At 44.1% G+C, this 21,255-nt stretch overlaps 1 protein-coding gene across 3 annotated transcripts in view; it reads left to right on the top strand.

The window, feature by feature from the left end:
* Positions 1–12,152: 12,152 nt before the first annotated feature.
* LOC126263115 (cytochrome P450 3A19-like) overlaps positions 12,153–21,255 on the top strand; it is a 157,212-nt gene continuing 148,109 nt past the window's right edge. For all 3 annotated transcript variants that reach the window (XM_049960127.1, XM_049960126.1, XM_049960125.1), the window contains exon 1: positions 12,153–12,317. The gene's annotated coding sequence lies outside the window, so the exon portion shown is untranslated. The remainder of the gene's footprint in view (positions 12,318–21,255) is intronic.

Below are 21,255 nucleotides of genomic sequence, written 5' to 3'. Positions count from 1 at the left end.
CTTACTTTCTGAACGCCCCTCGTATTTTCAGGGCGCACAACTCGCCCGTTACCTTACACACTTAAACTTATGTTAAATGATAGCAGAATCATCTTTTTCACAAACGCTTCCCTTTCTATAGCCAGTGTGATTTTATATCCACTCTGATTTGTTGCCCAAACAGCAAAACGCATGTACTGCTTTTAGAGTCCTCGTTCCTAATCCAATTCCCTCATCATAGCCCGATTTACCTCGACTACATTCCATTATTCTTTTCATACTTCTATCTACCTTTCAAGACGCAGTCCATTCCATTCAACTGCTTTTAAATTCGAGTCCTTCTCCCTGAACTTTAATTCCTTTTCCAAATTTCTTCTTGGTCTCCTTTATTGCTACCTAAACGTAAAGATTGAGTAACACCCGGAATAGGCTGCGCCCTGTCTTACTCCTTCTCAAACATTGCTCCCATTCATGTTCTTCGACACTCATAACTGCGCTCTGGTTTCTGTAGAATTGTAAATAAATTTTTTTCTCCCTGCAATTTATCCCTACTATCTTCAGAATTTGAAAGAGTGTATTTCAATAAACATTTTCAGGAAAATCTACTTATGCTATACACGTAAGCTTGCCTTTCATTTGCTTATCTTCTCAGTCATAGAGCGAGTATTGCCTCACATGTTCCAGTATTTCTTCGGAACCCAAAGTAATCGTCCACGAAGTTGGCTGCTACCAGTTTTTCCATTTTTCCTTAAACAATTCCAGTCACTTTCTTTGGAATTGAAATTGTTAGACTCTTCTTGAAGCCCGAGAGTATTCCGCCTGTCGCATATACGCTCTAAGGAAAAAAATTGCACAATGAAGAATTATCTGAATGGACAGATATCGGTAAATGTGATGTACCTGTACAGACAAACAAATGAGTACAATTTCAGAAAAGTGAATGATTTACTCAAGACAAAGAGCTTCTTCAAAGCCGGCCGGAGTGGCCGTGCGGTTCTAGGTGCTACAGTCCGGAGCCGAGCGACCGCTACGGTCGTAGGTTCGAATCCTGCCTCGGGCATGGATGTGTGTGATGTCCTTAGGTTAGTTAGGTTTAATTAGTTCTAAGTTCTAGGCGACTGATGAGCGCAGAAGTTAAGTCGCACAGTGCTCAGAGCCATTTGAACCATTTAGCTTCTTCACAAATCGAGCAAGTCAATAATGCGTTGGTCTACCTGTAGCACTTATGCAAGTAGTTATTCGTCTTGGCATTGATTGATTGTTGGATGTTCTCCTGAGGGATACCATGCCAAATGCTGTCCAGCAGACGCGTTAGATCGTCAAAACCCCGAGTTGGAGAGTCCTGCCCATAATGCTCCAAACGTTCCCAGTCTGGTAGAGATACGGCACCATTGCTGGCCAAGGTAGAGTTTGGCAAGCACGAAACAAGGAATACAAACCCTATAATTATTTTGCTGAAATGAAAGCCCAGGATGGCTTGCAATGAAGAGCAATAAAACGGGGCGTAGATATAGTCGACGTACCGCTATGCTGTAAGGATGCCGAGGATGACAAAGAGGTTCTGCTATGAAAAGAAATGCTAACTCAGCGTACAACGCACGACAGACACGTCTTCGCTGCTCATCGGGGCTCATTTCGAAGCGGGACTCATCACTGAAGACAGTTCTACGCCCATCAGTGAGATTCCAGACCGACAACTACCTGCATGATGACGAATGTATAGTTAATACCATCTTCCAAACTCTCAGTATTACGAGGTGCATTCAAGTTCTAAGGCCTCCGATTTTTTTTCTCCGGACTGGAAAGAGATAGAAACATGTGCATTGTTTTAAAATGAGGCCGCGTTCATTGTCAATACGTCCCAGAGATGGCAGCACCGTACGGCAGATGGAATTTTACCGCCAGCGGCGAGAATGAGAACTGTTTTAAATACTTAAAATGGCGACGTTTTCCTTACTTGAACAGCGTGCAATCATTCGTTTTCTGAATTTGCGTGGTGTGAAACCAATTGAAATTCATCGACAGTTGAAGGAGACATGTGGTGATGGAGTAATGGATGTGTCGAAAGTGCGTTTGTGGGTGCGACAGTTTAATGAAGGCAGAACATCGTGTGACAACAAACCGAAACAACCTCGGGCTCGCACAAGCTGGTCTGACGACATGATCGAGAAAGTGGAGAGAATTGTTTTGCGGGATCGCCGAATGACTCTTGAACAGATCACCTCCAGAGTTGGCATTTCTGTGGGTTCTGTGCACACAATCCTGCATGACGACCTGAAAATGCGAAAAGTGTCATCCAGGTGGGTGCCACGAATACTGACGGACGACCACATGGCTGCCCGTGTGGCATGTTGCCAAGCAATGTTGACACGCAACGACAGCATGAATGGGACTTTCTTTTCGTCGGTTGTGACAATGGATGAGACGTGGATGCCACTTTTCAATCCAGAAACAAAGCGCCAGTCAGCTCAATGGAAGCACACAGATTCACCGCCACCAAAAAAATTTCGGGTAACCGCCAGTGCTGAAAAAATGATGGTGTCCATGTTCTGGGACAGCGAGGGCGTAATCCTTACCCAGTGCGTTCCAAAGGGCACTACAGTAACAGGTGCATCCTACGAAAATGTTTTGAAGAACAAATTCCTTCCTGCACTGCAACAAAAACATCCGGGAAGGGCTGCGCGTGTGCTGTTTCACTAAGACAATGCACCCACACATCGAGCTAACGTTACGCAACAGTTTCTTCGTGATAACAGCTTTGAAGTGATTCCTCATGCTCCCTACTCACCTGACCTGGCTCCTAGTGACTTTTGGCTTTTTCCAACAATGAAAGACACTCTCCGTGGCCGCACATTCACCAGCCGTACTGCTATTGCCTCAGCGATTTTCCAGTGGTCAAAACAGACTCCTAAAGAAGCCTTCATCGCTGCCATGGAATCATGGCGTCAGCGTTGTGAAAAATGTGTACGTCTGCAGGGCGATTACGTCGAAAAGTAACGCCAGTTTCATCGATTTCGGGTGAGTAGTTAATTAGAAAAAAAAAATCGGAGGCCTTAGAACTTGAATGCACCTCGTATGATAGCATAAAGGGGTCTCGGTGGCCAAGGAACGCATCTTTAGATAAACCCATAAAGTTATGCTGAATAGGACACCTTGTTTAGGTCTATGTTTATGGTCTCTACCATTCAAATAACATTATTAATTAAATGTTTTTACCCCTTATATTGGCGTAGCATTGCAAAAAATGGTTCAAATGGCTCTGGGCACTATGGCACTTAACATCTGAGGTCATCAGTCCCCTAGAACTTAGAACTACTTAAACCTAACTAACCTAAGGACAGCACACACATCTATGCCCGAGGCAGGATTCGAACCTGCGACCGTAGCAGTCTCGTGGTTCCGGTCTTCGCGCCTAGAACCGCTCGGCTACCGCGGCCGGCGTTGCATTGCACATTTCGTCCATAGTCTGGTGCCTAACAAAAAATATAACTATATGCTATAAAATAAAATAAAACCTATTGTGACTTCTCGTATTGTAGTAGCACGTTTGTTGTTTCCGATGTCCATTTTCGTTACCAGCTGTGTAGATTCAAACGATGCACAGATCCTATAGAACACCCCGTGCAGATCGTTATGGATACAACACGTTAAAGAAAATGACCTTAATTTATCATAACGAAAATATCCACTTGCCCCTGTCCGTCATACAATGATCAATACCGCAACCAATAAGCAAGCAAATCTTCGAACTTCGCTTATCTTTACAGCATATTATCTTCCCTGTCCAACTTGCACCTTCCCGTCATACAGCGATCAATCTTTATCACTAAACACCCAATTAAAAACCATACATATCTCCGAAGTTCACGTATCTTCATCGTCCACAGAGAAAACAGCAAGAGACTCCAAATACATGGTGATTATAATTAAACATTCCCTACGTGAGCCAGTGTACACGAAAAACTACACTCACGCTCTTAAATTAAGGATAATGATGATTCATGGTGAACAACGCTCTGGTGGGCGGTTAGCTGGTTTAAATCACCTCGGGGTATGACCATGCGGTGCATCTGACCTGCGGTCTCGTCGCACGGTGGCGCTGGCAGCAGTCCACATACGCAGACGTGTGTTGGTGCACGTCAGAGTACGGTGCAACGAGTAAGTGTGCAGACGTTTCCAGACTTGATAATGGTGACTGTGTGTTGAAAATGGCTCAAAGAACACATGTTGATGACGTTATTATGGGTAGAATACTACGGCGACTGGAGGCTGGCCAAACACAGCAGGTCGTAGCACGGGCCCTCCGTGTGCCACAAAGTGTGATCTCAAGATTGTGGCAACGATTCCAGCGGACAGGAAACGTGTCCAGACGCTACAGTAAGGGACGTCCACAATGTACAACACCACAAGAAGACCGATATCTCACTATCAGTGCCCGCAGACGGCCACGGAGTACTGCAGGTAGCCTTGCTCGGGACCTTACTGCAGCCACTGGAACAGTTGTCTCCAGACACACAGTCTACAGACGACTGTCAGACTTGGTTTATTCTCCCGGAGACCTGCAAGGTGCATTCCACTGACCCCTGGTCACAGGAGAGCCCGTAAAGCCTGATGTCAAGTACACAGAACATGGTCATGGGAACAGTGGTCCCAGGTTATGTTCACGGACGAGTCCAGGTATAGTCTGAACAGTGATTCTCGCCGGGTTTTCATCTGGCGTGAACCAGGAACCAGATACCAACTCCTTAATGTCCTTGAAACGGACCTGTATGGAGCTCGTGGTTTGATAGTGTGGAGTGGGATTATGATTGGTGCACGTACACCCCTGCATGTCTTTTACAGAGGAACTGTAACAGTTCAGGTGTATCGGGACGTCGTTTTTCTCCAGTATGTCCGCCTTTTCAGGGGTGCAATGGGTGCCACCTTCCTCCTGATGGACGGCCCCACCGAGCTGCCATCGTGGAGGAGTACCTTGAAGCAGAAGATATGGAGTGGCCTGCCTGTTCTCCAGACCTAAACCCCATCGAGCACGTCTGGGATGCTCTCGGTCGACGTATCACTGCACGTCTTCAAAGCCCTAGGAGCCGCGCGGGATTAGTCGAGCGGTCTAAAGCGCTGCAGTCATGGACTGTGCGGCTGATCCCGGCGGAGGTTCGAGCCCTCCCTCGGGCTTGGGTGTGTGTGTTTGTCCTTAGGGTAATTTAGGTTACGTAGTGTGTAAGCTTAGGGACTGATGACCTTAGCAGTTAAGTCCCATAAGATTTCACACACATTTGAAGATTTGAAAACCCTAGGGCACTTCAGGAGCTCCGACAGGCACTGGTGCAATAATGGGAGGCTATACCCCAGCAGCTGCTCGACCACCTGATCCAGAGTACGTCAACCCGTTGTGCGGTCTGTGTACGTGTGCATGGTGATCATATCCCATTTTGATGTCGGGGTACATGCGTAGGAAACAGTGGCGTTTTGCAGCACATGCGATTCGGGACGGTTTTCTCAAATGGCTCAAATGGCTCTGAGCACTATGGGACTCAACTGCTGAGGTCATTAGTCCCCTAGAACTTAGAACTAGTTAAACCTAACTAACCTAAGGACATCACAAACATCCATGCCCGAGGCAGGATTCGAACCTGCGACCGTAGCGGTCTTGCGGTTCCAGACTGCAGCGCCTTTAACCGCACGGCCACTTCGGCCGGCTACGGTTTTCTCAACTTATCACCAATACCGTGGACTTACAGATCTGTGTAGTGTGTCTTCCCTACGTGCCAATGCTATTAGCGCCAGGTTTCTCTAGTGAAACATTGTGTGGCACCACATTCTGCAATTATCCTTAATTTATGAGCATGAGTGTAATTACCGAACGGGTACACAACTTTATGGGAATTATGTTCAGACTGAGCCCTGCGTGATTTGCATTGTTAACAGAGTTAATGTCGTCACTCGCCGTTAGGAGCAGGTAATGGTACGGCGACGTAGCGTTGACATGCTAACAATAGTGCGCATTACAGTTACAGACAGTCAACATGGGTCTGGACAAGGTGAGCAGGGCTTGAGTCGTAAAGCTGTTTTATCAAAACAACAGCAATAGTGCTGCTGCTCATCACGAATATCGACCCATTAAAGGCACATACAGAGATCAATTGCACCAAAAATTGGTGAAGAAGTTACCGCAGCAATGGGTGAGAATGCTGGATTAAATGTGCGACCTCCAAGTATTGCACGAACTGTGCCACGTCAGTTGAACATTCCATGGGCTGCCGTTGTTTCGGGCAGCAGTAGAACAATCTCTAGTGCTGTTCCAGGCTGTCGTGGCTGCAAATCGTCGTCACATTGAGCAATCTTTGTAGCCTGGAGCGTAAACATCGTACGTAATTAACGAATGTTACCCTCAAAATATGGAAATTAAAACGTTTTTTCTTCAATGGTTCATTCGTTAGTTCTCTTCCGTATGCCCTTGCAAATTTTTCCACACAACTTCATCGTCCTACTATCCTAGTTTTTCATGGGAGCCCGCTGAAGTAGCGGAAGTTTAATTACAACAAGCCTGTATATGAATCGTCGTCCAGGACACATCAACATATACTGTATAAGACTTTGTGACTAACACACAGTCTAAATATGAAGTACATCAGTTAAAATTCATATATACCTTAAAACAATAAAGGTTCATTCTTAGTATTTGCTAGTTTTTTCATTCAGCAAGCTGCAGCCACTAACTTCTAGAACAAGGTAAGAATTAATTCTGTACTCGTTATTAATAATGATTAATTTAATAATGCTTTCCTGCACTTTCTCGTTGGATATATCAAGCGACTGTTAAGTGATGGTAAATTTTTCAAAGGTTTACAACGTTCGAAAGTCCTGCCTCATATAGTTGACAGATTACAACAATTACTCAGTATGCACACCACACATGTACATTGATGAGCGAAAACACTATGACCACCTACTTAATAGCTTTTATGTCCGTCTTTGGAACGAAATACAGAATGTCCATAAAGTCCTTTTACAACTTCAAAAGTTTATTACAATGGCAGTTGTTGAAATATTTTAACAAAATTTCTTTTACTGTAATCACTGTTTACGAAAGTTTATATATACCAAAATTTTGTGTTTCCGATACTCTGTTGATGGAAGGAACTGGAACTCTATAAAATGGCAGCTCCTCAAGAGAAGGCGCAATGTGTTTATTCAGACAAAATCGGATGTTCAGACTCAACGAAACTTCAGAACGAAGTACGGAAGAGATGCACCATCGCGCCCTTCAGTCCGTCCATGGCACAAAAAATTTATGGAGACAGGGACAGTACTGGATAAAGGGAGGAGCGGGCGACAGAGAACATCCGAGGAAAACGTCGATTCCGTTTTAAACGTCTTCACTGGTTCATCTACGAAGTCCATCCGCACTGCTGCCAGATAGTTGCAACTAGCACGTTCAGTTGTGCATAAGGTCCTCCACAAGACCTTGCGGTTGTACGCTTACAAAGTGCAACTGTTACAGAAAGTTGAGCCAAATGACAAGCCAAAACGGACAGAGTTTGCACTCAACATGCTGGAACGCGTGTCGGAGGATGAAGCATTCCCCAAGCGAGTTTGTTTCAGTGACGAGAAATCTTTTCATGTTCCTGGGACATTAAACACACAATGTGAGAATCTGGGGATCTGAACACCCCCACGTGACTAGAGAGCTTCACCGGGGTAGTCCAGAAGTGAATGTGTTGTGTGGAATCATGTGCAACCGAGTAGTTGGTCCATTTTTCTTCAGCGAATCAAGAATTACTGTAGATGTTTATCTCGACCTTCTGACCGAATATGTAGCATCAACTACATTTTACAGCAAGATGGTGCACCACCACATTGGGGACTGCATGTTCATCTGTTCCTCAACGAAGCATTTCCAGGCAGATGGATTGGGAGGGATGGGCCAATTCCTTGGCCACCACGTTCGCCAGATATGACTCCCTTGGACTTTTTTTATGGGGGTATGTAAAAGATATCGTGTATCAAACACAGATACGGGACATTGCTGACTTGAAGCAAAGGATTCGTAATGTCATTGTCACCATTGATGAAGCTATGCCACAGCGAACATGGCAAGAAATCTAGTACTGTCTTGACGTGCTTCGTGCAACTAACGGCGCCCATATGGAGGTCTATTAAACACTGTCAAAAAACACTGATTACAATAAAAGAAATGTTGTTAAAATATTCCAACAACTGCCGTTGTAATAAAATTTTGAAGTTGTAAGGGGTCTTTGTGGATACCCTGTACATCACTAATTCTGCTTATCAGAATTGTTGGTAGATTTGTGGAGGTGTGTAGCATTAGATATCTACGTACGGGTCAAGTAATTCGCGTAATTAACGGGCCGCTGTTTTGTGTACGCAGTGATGGCGGCCGATAGCGATCCAGGTGGGTTCCATAGGCTTTATATCAGGTGAATTTGGTCGCAAAGACATCCACGTAAGTTCACTACAATCCTCGTCAAACTATTGTAGCACAGTTCTGGCTCCAAGACACGGACAGTTGTACTGCTAAAAGATGACACCGCCGACGGGGAAGACATGAAGCATGAAGGCATGCAAGTGGTTCGCAGCTGTCAGCGTGTCTTCGATTACTACACAGGTCCCATGCAAGCGCAGGACAGAATCGCCATACCGTAATACTGCTTCCACCAGCCTGCGTCCGTGGCCCGCTGCACATTTCGAGCCACTGTTCACCTCGATGACGGCGTTTGTGGAGACTACCATCGACCCAGTGCTGCAGAAACGTGATTCAGCCGAAGAGCCGACAAGTTTCCATTGATTGACGGTCGAACCCCGATGCTCTCGTGTCCACTGCAATAGTAACTGACGATGTCGTTTGGTCGGCATGTGAACACTTGGGGATGGTCTGCCGCGGAGCTCCATGTTCTATGATGTACGATGAATCGTGTGGTCCGAAACACTTTGTGCGCACCAGCATTGTGCTCCTTCGGTAGAGATGCGTCAGATCACCATCTATCCTACTTTACAGAGCAGAAAAGTATCCGAACCAAATGTTCTGTGAACAGTAGTGGACGTCTATCCAGTAGACGCTTATCTCAATGGATTTCTCCACTTGCAGCCCATATCTGCCCTAGGGCTGATCCCCCGTCCGTGTCTGCTCCGCTTACATACTTTTGTTACCATGTTACGTGCCTGAAACGCCTCCAGGTGGCATCCAGCGTCGCGGTGGGCAGTGGTCATAGTGTTTTGGCCTGTCAGTTTATATTACACTTGTAAATGAATTGATGATTTCCTAATGTCGTTAATTGTTTTCTTGCGTAAATAAACATGTTTCTAGGGCAAGCCCTGAGACGCATGTTGTTGTTGTTGTGGTCTTCAGTCCAGAGACTGGTTTGATGCAGCTCTCCATGCTACTCTGCCTGTGCAAGCTTCTTCCTCTCCCAGTACCTACTGCAACCTACATCCTTCTGAATCTGTTTAGTGTATTCATCTCTTGGTCTCCCTCTACCATTTTTACCCTCCACGCTGCCCTCCAATACTAAACTGGTGATCACTTGATGCCTCAGAATATGTCCTACCCTCCTTCTACTCAAATTGTGCCACAAATTTCTCTTCTCCCCAATTCTATTCAGTACGTCTTCATTAGTTCTACCCATCTAATCTTCAGCATTATTCTGTAGCACCACATTTCGAAACCTTCTATTCTCTTCTTGTCTAAAGTATTTATCGTTCTGAAACGCATATTGTTTCAATAAATACAAATAGCGTGAGTAACAACACTTTTCATGGCTGGTTTGTAAAATGATTTCCTTTTGGATTAAATGATGATTTTCTTTCGCTGCGTACCTGAAAGTATAATTCCTTTGAAATCTCGTGGCACAAAAACTCCTCCAAATACATAAAAGCAGTAAATACACACTCCCTCATTTATTTTGCCTTGTCTGTGTCCAATGCAGTCTTCTTCCTTGTTAACACACCACTAGATTTTGACTGAAACGCTCAAACACTGGTAGACAAAGAGTCGTAACCGCGTCCATACTATCGAAAGCTCTTCAGTGTATTCTTTCAGCCGGTCATTATTCCGGGTTTCCTCCCCATACACTTCATCCTTAACTGTATGTCACACCAAGATATCCATTGTATTGAAACACGACGGAAGGTTTTTTTTTCTTTCTTTCTTTTTTAACTTGCGGTTGCTGCCCAATCACTCCTCGGTTGAATGCATCGTCAAGGTACAATTGAACCGCCTCTCGTACGATGAAGGAGAATAGATCGATTCACATCAGAGATAATTTCGATAAAATTACTGACGAGACAAAGGGAGCTATCTGTAAATAATTATTACTCTGAAACTGTTTGATTAGTCCTGCAACACTCTAGCTTCTCTGGCTTTATTGCGCAAAAATGGCAAAAAGCCACAGTTTTCCTATTTCATTTACACTACTGGCCATTAAAATTGCTACACCAAGAAGAAATGCAGATGATAAACGGGTATTCATTGGACAAATATATTATACTACAACTAACATGTGATTACATTTTCACGCAATTTGGGTGCATAGATCCTGAGAAATCAGTACCCAGAAGAACCACGTCTGGCCGTAATAACGGCCTTGATACGCCTGGGCATTGAATCAAACAGAGCTTGGATGGCGTGTGCAGGTACAGCTGCCCATGCAACTTCAACACGATACAACAGTTCATCAAGAGTAGTGACTGGCGTATTGTGACGAGCCAATTGCTCGGCCAGCATTGACCAGACGTTTTCAATTGGTGAGAGATCTGGAGAATGTGCTGGCCAGGGCAGCAGTCGAACATTTTCTGTATCCAGAAAGGCCCCTACAGGACCTGCAACATGCGGTCGTGCATTATCCTGCAGAAATGCAGGGTTTCGCACGGATCGAATGAGAGGTAGAGCCACGGGGCGTAACACATCTGAAATGTAACGTCACTGTTCAAAATGCCGTCAATGCGAACAAGAGGTGACCGAGACGTGTAACCAATGGCACCCCATACCATCACTCCGTGTGATACGCCAGTATGGCGATGACGAATACACGCTTCCAATGTGCGTTCACCGCGATGTCGCCAAACACGGATGCGACCATCATTATACTGTAATCGGAACCTGGATTCATCCGAAAAAATGACGTTTTGCCATTCGTGTACCCAGGTTCGTCGTTGAGACAACCATCGCAGGCGCTCTTGTCTTGTGATGTAGCGTCAGGGGTAACCGCAGCCATGGTCTCCGAGTTGATAGTCCGTGCTGCTGCAAACGTCGTCGAACTGTTCGTGCAGATGTTGTTGTCTTGCAAACGTCCCCATCTGTTGACTCAGGGATCGAGACGTGGCTGCACGATTCGTTACAGCCATGCGGATAAGATGCCTGTCATCTCGACTGCTAGTGATACGAGAGCATTGGGATCCAGCACGGCGTTCCGTATTACCCTCCTGAACCCACTGATTCCTTATTCTGCTAACAGTCATTGGATCTCGACCAACGCGAGCAACAATGTCGCGATATACGATACACCGCAATCGCTGTAGGCTACAATCCGACCTTTATGTGAAACGTGATGATACGCAATTCTTCTCCTTGCAAGAGGCATCACATCAACGTTTCACCAGGCAATGCCGGTCAACTGCTGTTTGTGTACGAGAAATCGGTTGGAAACTTTCCTCATGCCAGCACGTTGTAGGTGTCGCCACCGGCACCAACATTGTGGGAATGCTCTGAAAAGCTAATCATTTGCATATCACAGCATCTTTTTCCTGTCGGTTAAATTTCGCGTCTGTAGCACGTCATCTTCGTGGTGTAGCAATTTTAATGGCCAGTAGTGTATGTACGTACCTCGTCGCAACTCGTTAGGCAGAATGCCCTGGAGAGTAATCGATATGCGAAAGCTCTTCATGTTCACGCATCAAAATTTAAATGTCACCATTACAAGTAGTGGAAAATGCAGGTGGCCCACTAACGCAACTGCACCAGAATCGCCTGGCACAGTTGCGACTTAGTAATCACACAATCCACGTGTCCCGGTTCAGATAACATTCTTTATACACTATAGATACAGGCGCTCGGCTGCCACAGACCGCTTGTGACCTGTTTTTGCGGAAATTGTGGTCAGTTTCGTATCAGGAAGCTGTAGCAGAGCTTTCAGTCTGTGAGTAGGCTGCGCAGGCGTCGGTTCACCGATCCCGTCTGTAAACGTTTCAGCCTCTGATGTGGAAATACGCGAAGGAGTAGAAGGTTGCATTAGAGCTACGGGGACGTGTGCGTTATTGTCCATGCAATTCTCCGCATTTCTGCTACCGATTACCAATCTCTACGAAGCTTCGCACTCGTAACGGTCAGTAGTCACAATAACGTGTATTATGTGTTTGAAGCTATGTCCTACAGTTGCTTGTGTGTTTGTCTGTCCGTGTGCTGTGCTTATTGTTTGCTTTAGAGTTTATAATTATCATTATTATTAGTAGTGGATCATAATCATTTAGTTTACATAGTTATTGTTATTGCGGTTACTTTTTATGTCAACAGCCCACTGGGTTTTCTAACAAGGGAACCTCCCCATCGCACCCCCCTCAGATTTAGTTATAAGTTGGCACAGTGGATAGGCCTTGAAAAACTGGACACAGATCAATCGAGAAAACAGGAAGAAGTTGTGTGAAACTATGAAAAAAATTAATAAAATATACAAACGGAGTAGTCCATGCGAAGATAAGCAACATCAAGGAGAAAGGGAGTCAAGGGGAGCTGTGGTCTCCTGGTTAGCGAGAGCAGCTATGGAGGAGCGAGAGGTCCTAGGTTCAAGTCTTCCCTCGAGTGAAAATTTTAATTTTTTATTTTCAGTTTATGTGACAAACTCTTATGTTTTCATCACTTTTTTGGGAGTGATTATCACATCCACAAGAAAACCTACATCGGGCAAGGTAGAAGAATCTATGGTGTACAAGTTAGGTGGGTCGACAACATATTCCTGTCATGTGACACACATGCCGTCACCAGTGTTGTATAGAATATATAAGACGTGTTTTCCTGTGGAGGAATCGGTTGACCTATGACCTTGTGATCAAATGTTTTCGGTTCCCATTGGAGAGGCACGTCCTTTCGTCTGCTAATCGCACGGTTTTGCGGTGCGGTCGCAAAACGCAGACACTAAACTTATTACAGTGAACAGAGACGTCAAAGAACGAACGGACAGATCATAACTTTGCGAAAATAAAGAAAGTAAAATTTTCAGCCGAGGGAAGACTTGAACCAAGGACCTCTCGTTCCGCAGCTACTGACACTAACCACGGGACCACGGCGCTCCTGAGTTCATATTCTCCTTGATGTTGCATATCTAGCACATGGACTACTCAGTTTGTATATTTTACTAATTTTTCTCATAGTTCCACACATCTTCCTGTTTTCTTGATTGATCTGTGTTCAGTTTTTCAAGGCCTATCCACTGTGCCAACTTATAACTAAATCTGAGGGGGGTGCGATGGGGAGGTTCCCTTGTAAGGTGTGTGCGTTAGTAAAAAAAATGTTAAAGGCTGTGGTATGTTTGTCACATTTACAGCCGGATCAGTCTGACACTAGATTAGATTAGCAGATGATGTCATTGACAAAGACAGTACACTGAGGTGACAAATGTCATGGGATAGCGATACGTGCGTAAACAGATGGCGGTAGTACCGCGAACACAAGATATAAAAGCGCGGTGCATTGACAGAGCTGCCATATTTACCCAGGTGATTCATGTGAAAAGTTTTCCGCACGACGGGAATTAACAGACTTTGATCGCGGAATGGTAGTTGGAGCTAGACCCATAGAACATTCCATGTCGGAAATCGTTAGGGAATTCAATCTTCCGGAACCCACGATGTCACGGGTGTGCCGAGAATACCATATTTCGGTTATTACCCCACACCATGGAAAACGCAGTTTCTAACAGCCTTCACTTAGCGATCGAGAGCAGCGGCATTGGCGTAAAGGTGTCAGTGCTAACAGACAAGCAACACTACTTGAAATAATAGCTGAAACCAAGGTGGGACGCACGATGAACTATCCGTTAGGACAGTGCGGCGAAATTTGGCGTTAATGAACTGTGGCATCAGGCGAACGTCGCGACAACATCACCTGCAGTGCCTCTCCTGGACACGTGACCACATCACATGTTGGCATCCAACAAGTCAGGTGTAAGGTCATCTTAGGGGCCTGTGGACTAGATGGTTACGATGTCCAGTCTATGACCGTTTGTCATTGTTTATGGCTCTCCTGCACACGTATCTTTTGTGTTAAGGGTTCAAATGGCTCTGAGCATTATGGGACTTAACTTCTGAGCTCATCAGTCCCTTAGAATTTAGAACCACTTAAACCTAACCGAGCGAGGTGGCGCAGTGGTTAGCACACTGGACTCGCATTCGGGAGGACGACGGTTCAATCCCGTCTCCGGCCATCCTGATTTAGGTTTTCCGTGATTTCCCTAAATCGTTTCAGGCAAATGCCGGGATGGTTCCTTTGAAAGGGCACGGCCGATTTCCTTCCCCATCCTTCCCTAACCCGAGCCTGCGCTCCGTCTCTAATGACCTCGTTGTCGACGGGACGTTAAACACCACTAACCAACCTTAAACCTAACTAACCTAAGGACATCACACACACCCCCGAGGCAGGATTCAAACCTGCGACCGTAGCGGTCGCGTGGTTCCAGACTGCAGTGCCTAGAACCGCTCGGCCACCCCAGCCGGCTTTGTGTTAAGAATGTGCCCCATACTAACGCAATGTTACGCTATGTTTCCGTATGTTACCTAGCCTGTTAGGTTATATAACGGGCGACAACTGCGACAGATTTTGAGTGATCACTGTGGAAGTCGGGCAGCAGTAGAACAATCTCTAGTGGTGTTCCAGGCTGTCGTGGCTGCAGGTTGTCGTCACGTTGAGCAATGTTTGTAATCTGGAGCTTACACATCGTACGAAATTAACAAATGTTACCCTCAAAATATGGAAATTAAAATGTGTTTCCCTCAATGGATCATTCATTAGTACTCTTCCGCATGCCCTTGCAGATTTTTCCACAAAACTTCATTGTCCTACTATCACTGATTTTTCATGGGGTCTCTCTGAAGTATGAAAGTCTAACATAGGCTTCGAAACTATCTTGAATCCTAGAATTCACCGACAATGGTAGTCTGAAGCGCAGCATAAAAACAGAAGTTGTTGTGTTTTCAGCTGTAGTCGGCGAATACGTGATAAATACTTGTACGACAAACAGAACGACGTACAAACGGTTGCGTGGGTAAAATTTGCATACTTTTGTTTACAATATTTACAGACAGCAAAGCTGGAACAGGCAATAACAGTATTTGATTTCTGTTGGATTTACAGCAGTCTTTCTCAGTGAATTCTGCCCTTGGTTCTGACTAATGACTGTAACTAATGACTGTGGAATAGGCGTCGACAGCAGGCTTAAATATTTGGTGTGCCTTCTGCCGGATCATTGCGTGCGCCGACTAATAATCAGGCACGGAAGGATGCAATTATTTGGCCATCTGGATACGTGGCGCCGCCTGTGTGCCTTGAGGCGAGTGACGGAGATTCCGGAGCGAGCGCTGAGCGTCTTTGCGGCCAGAATGATTTCAGAGTGGGGCGTTTGCAGCGTCGTGCGCGGGTGGCAGGAACATTGCCAATCCAGCAGACGCTATAATCAACAGTACGTTTGCGCTCCTACCTCCCACTGCTGATCCTCTAAGTTAGTAGCAAAGAATAGTCGACTGTAAAGTCTTGAAGCTGTCAAATTCGTTCAAGGCAGTTACGTCAAATGGTTTGTCTGTACGTAACTTTTCTGCTAGCCAGTCACGATTTTCTTTTATTTATATTTTAAACGACGTGTTTCGGGAAACGATTCCCATTTTCAAGTGTGTTTTTCCCTGTGTACTGTGCCATTTCTACTCAATGTTTTAGGTTTGTTAGGTGCTGTTGATTTTACTGTAATACATTAAAATGGTGCAATTTTTAGTTCATTATCCATATTTTTATGTAGTCAATGGCGAAATTTGTAAGAACTTGTATTACGGTTTTCTTATGGTCCGTTTGTGCAGAGTCTTGCACATGTTAAACATAAGTCACATGTTTTTGCTCACAGTATCGAGAGTAGCTAACATACTCAAACAGTTACAAAGTGGTTTCAGATGTTATCGACACACAGGCGCCGACTCTATGGGACCTGAGGCGGCCCAAGCCACCTCAAAAATTCGTTTGGGTTGGGGGGGGGGGGGGTGGCGGAGCACCCCCACCCCCAATAATTTAAGAAAATTATTAGTTATATTATGGTTTGAAAAATCACAAAATTATCTTGGAATTTTTTATTTTCCTAGTTTGACGATAGTTACCTTTTAAAATACACTCAGTAATGAGTTAAAACAAATAATTATTATGATAGTAAGCAGGTTAACTGAAAACGAGTGTTGTGAATCATGATAGTGTTACGGTGCTGCGGGCACACTTAGAATTTGTCCTGGTGCGCGAACCTTCGGGTAAAGTCTGGCGCCGGCGGGCCAGTTCTGCGGCCGCGGCGCACAACAAAAGGACTGGAGCAGAAGCACCTGGAACCCTCCGCCTCGCGTCGTCTTCACGCTTCGAGGCATTACAACGATGCGGCTGTATAAAACCCACCCTGCTGTCTCGCAGTCATTCAGCGTGGATAGTTTCGTTCACTGCATGCTCCAGATGTGTTCCGACTTTGAGTGTCTAGTGGACTAATTTATAGAGGTAAAGGTGGATAAATGGCCCCCACTCTGTTTTTTTTTATATAACACCTTTTATTTTTAGTATAATCACCTGAAATTAACATAAAACATATCTCTAGTATGTCCTGCAATAGTTACGACATGTTTTGGTCCAACTTTTTAATATTTAAAACAAAATTTTATTTTTTTCCTGATACTCTGCATTTTGTTGCGTCAAGAATTTGTGCTGGTAATATGGGCCCCAAGGTAGTTTGAAATAAAAAGAAACAAAAATTTTAAAAATATAATTTTATTTAATTTTTCTGTATAATGAAAGAAAGATTCACTCTGAATATTGTTAATTAGTCTACTGGTGGAATGATTTTCACAGCCTAAGCCTAGCCTATTTACAATAGTTACACAAATAAGCATCTTTTTCGCATCCAGCGCATTCGTTTTGAGCCCACATCTCACAGGCTATACACTGGACCCAAAGTTCACCTCTTGTGTCCTTTGAAAAAATCCCTTCACAAAATAGACATACAGCGTCGTCAACATCAGGGACAGAAACACCAACTTTTTATTTCTTGTGCAAAGCTGGTAGGCCATGCGCCTGACGTCATTTCTGGTAAGGCTGTAGAATTTGGATTCCGTAATGAGAAGATATTTAACCAGTTCGTCCTCAGGTCCCTGTGGTAAAACCGGTGGAAAGCGTTTGTAGCGTAGAACGAGGGACAGAGTACACTTTAACCGCTTTTTTCAACCCCATTTTTTTCTCTTTAATAGCTACAATAGCATTTGCCATATTTGCTTTGTCCCACGATTGCCGTTTCGATTTTTTTGGGGGAACAAGATGTGTTCGAGGCATCTGAAACATAAAGAGTAACAATATCTGATTGATTTTACGGGGCCCATAATACCAGCAGCAAAAGGGGCCCATATATCCACCCTCGCCATCTTGGGAAAATCGATCTTGCCTACGGTTAGTTTGGTTCGCAACCGACGTTAATTTACGTAAAACGGTATTCCAACAGCAAGCCAAATACTTACCTTACCTTAGTTCTACTAATAACATGTTAGAAATTTGAGTTTTATTCAAGTAAACACTAACCTTTCAAACTTTTGATGACAGCGAAAAAATTCACAGCACAACTACTCACAAACCATGACAGCTACTACGTCTAGCCGGCCGAAGTGGCCGTGCGGTTACAGGCGCTGCAGTCTGGAACCGCAAGACCGCTACGGTCGCAGGTTCGAATCCTGCCTCGGGCATGGATGTTTGGGATGTCCTTAGGTTAGTTAGGTTTAACTAGTTCTAAGTTCTAGGGGACTAATGACCTCAGCAGTTGAGTCCCATAGTGCTCAGAGCCATTTGAACCGTTTTGAGCTACTACGTCTGCGCACTGTACAGTGAAGTTTGGCTACTAGTTTTCGTAGTTCATGTGCTCTCCGCTAGAATTCGTGGCCTGTACTTCCAAATATGTAGGGGGCCCATAATACCAGCAGGGGCCCATTTTTCCACCTTTGCCTCTATGACTATATTTTATTCGTTTACTTGAGTCTCTTAGTGTATTGTCAATTAAGTTTGCAATGGATAAATTTGTAACCAAAAAGGCGCGCTTGGAAGGTGATGATACTGCAAGTCAACCTCCAACAATTATTGGGTCGTCAATAACTTCGTCGTCTTCAGGCGAGAACCATTTACAGCCTAAACCGGACAATCTGATAAGGGAAGATCATTTCTGAGGTCTCGGTTGATCAAATATACGTGGCTAAAATATGAAGCATCTACTGAAAAAGTTTTTTGCAAAACCTGCAAAGAGGTAGATGCTACAAATCTATTACAATTTTCTTCAAAAAAGAAGATGCAGCTATTTCCATAGGGTTTTCTAACTGGAAAAAGGTTTTGGAAAAATTCTGTCTTCATGAAAATACATTTACACATAAAGAAGGTATTCTGAAACTAAATTCTATCACTAACAGGAGTGTGGCCTCCCAACTGAATGAACAGTTAGATAGTGATATGAAGAAAAGCCGTTTAGCTCCTGAGACTATTTTTACTACCGTAAAATTTCTAAGCCGACAAAGACTAGCAATTAGAGGGCGTGAAGATGTAAAGTCAATTTTTTTTTCAATTGTTGGAACTCTGAAAGAATGACATACCTGAGTTTAAAGATTGGTTAGGACGTTCGGGGTATAAGTGGACGTCCGACGATATCCGCAACGAGATCATTGATCTACTAGGAAAGTCTGTGTTGAGAAAGGTATTGGCTTCAATCTAGAAGACTGAACATTGTTCTATTATGGTTGACGAAACAAGTGATTCTTCGACTCACGAACAAGTGTCATTTTGTATTCGTACTGTCGATGATTTCTTAATTATCAACGAAGACTTTATTGGCTTATACGAGACCCCCAAAACTGATTCATGAACTCTGTTTAGCATTTTAAAAGACGTTTTTGCTCGTCTTGATTTGTCAATGGATAACTTAAGAGGACAGTGCTATGATGGTGCCTCGAATACGAGGGTGAGTTCAAAGGACTAAAAAAAAGTCAGTTTTGGATATACAACCAAAAGCACATTACGTGCACTGTGCTGCTCACAGTTTAGACTTGGCAGTTGTAGACAGTCTCCGCCATCTTACTTCTAAGAGGCATATTATGGTTTTAGCTAAGGACTTAATAAACACCTTAAGGGAATCCAACAAAATGATGGGACTTTTCAGAAGCATACGCTGTGTGAAAACGACCAAGCTGTTCTACGACCCCTACGCCCGACTCAATGGATTATGCGAGCTTTAGTATCTTGAGAATACTGAAAAACTTTGAAAAACTTCCAGAGTTTTTTGAAACATTGTCTCGCGCTCGGGTTCCCGGGTTCGATTCCCGGCGGGCTCAGGGATTTTCTCTGCCTCGTGATGACTGGGTGTTGTGTGATGTCCTTAGATTAGTTAGGTTTAAGTAGTTCTAAGTTCTAGGGGACTGATGACCATAGATGTTAAGTCCCATAGTGCTCAGAGCCATTTTTTGAAACATTTTCTGCAGAGGACGAAACAGAGGCAAATGTGAATGCAGGCTTTCTCAGCGAATTACATATACAAAGTTTTCACGGGTTGTCAGCCGAGTAGCGTTGTCATCTCGTAACAACGTTTCGATGGAATGTGTCTCCATCGTCTTCAGGCGAAGTGACTTCGCCTGAAGATGATGGAGACGCATTCCATCGAAACGTTGCTACGAGACGACGACGCTACTCTGCTGACAACCCGTGAAGACTTCATATATAAAATAACTGAGGTAGGTTACAAATGTGCAGGCTACCTTGAGTCAATGTTACAGTTCAAGGCTTATTTCTTTATTGCCATGCAATGAACCCAATAGAGGATGTCAGTGAAAAAATTCAATGCCCTCACTAAGTGTTGCTGATCTGGAAAAAGTATATGAAGGCTTGATTTGTGTCTGCCGCTGTGGCCGAGCGGTTCTAGACGCTTCAGTCTGGAACCGCGCAACCGCTACGGTCCCAGGTTCGAATCCTGCCTCGGGCATGGATGTGTGTGATGTCCTTAGGTTAGTTAGGTTTAAGTAGTGCTAAGTTCTAGGGGACTGATGACCTCAGATGTTAAGGCCCATAGTGCTCAGAGCTATTTGAGCTTGGTTTGTATGCTGAGTGGAAGGCGTGGTAGTTTTGAACACTTTTGGGAATTGTGTTTATAAGAAAAACCTTCGCAAGCTGATGATCTTTCGCTTCCTCGGAATCGAAGTATACCAGAGAAGTATGAAAACAACGAAGCCAGCTCACCGCACACTTTCAAAACCCCGGAGTAATACTACAAAGCCATTTAGATTGAAGTTTGTGAAACGGTGCAATCTCGCATTACTGAGCGGTTTGCTTCAACTGGACTCACACAGGTCATTACAGTTGAACAAGAGTGCATGCTTTTAGTAAACAGATGTGAAGCAAAATTGGAAAAATCAACCGTGCTTTTAAAAAATGACCTAGACATTGACAGACTGCGCTTACACTTGAATATGTAAGCCGATATCGCTAATAAAAAACATACGTGATGTAAGAAAGTACATTACACAAGAGCCTGCAGTTGGAGAAATGTGTCAAGTGGTGAAGTGCATTAAGCTTCTCCACGTAGTTCCAATCACGACAACAGCAGCAGAACGGTCATTTAGCGCCTTTAGACGTCTGAAGTCATGCCTCCGATCAACAATGGGACATAAACGGTTGAACAACTTGGCTATTCTTCATGCCCACCGAGAGGTTTTGGATGAATTGGATATCCGACCAGTCATCAACGACTTCATATTCAGTAATCCAGTAAGACGGTCGACATTTGCACATTTCTAAAGATACTCTAACCTTAATAATGGCATTTAGAGCAATATTAAAAATCTTTATAAAATAGAGAATTAAATACATACACAATGTTAAATTTTCAGTTTCGAAACGTTAGTACTAGTTTCGTACTGTATTACTATATTTCTATAGTACTGTATTACTATATTTCTATAGTACTGTATTAGTTATTTTCAAATGCATAGATATTTTTAGGTTGTAAGACCCAATTTAAA

Source organism: Schistocerca nitens, chromosome 6 (genome assembly GCF_023898315.1).
Source record: "Schistocerca nitens isolate TAMUIC-IGC-003100 chromosome 6, iqSchNite1.1, whole genome shotgun sequence".
Classification (NCBI taxonomy): domain Eukaryota; kingdom Metazoa; phylum Arthropoda; class Insecta; order Orthoptera; family Acrididae; genus Schistocerca; species Schistocerca nitens.
This window is presented reverse-complemented; position numbering and strand designations above follow the sequence as displayed.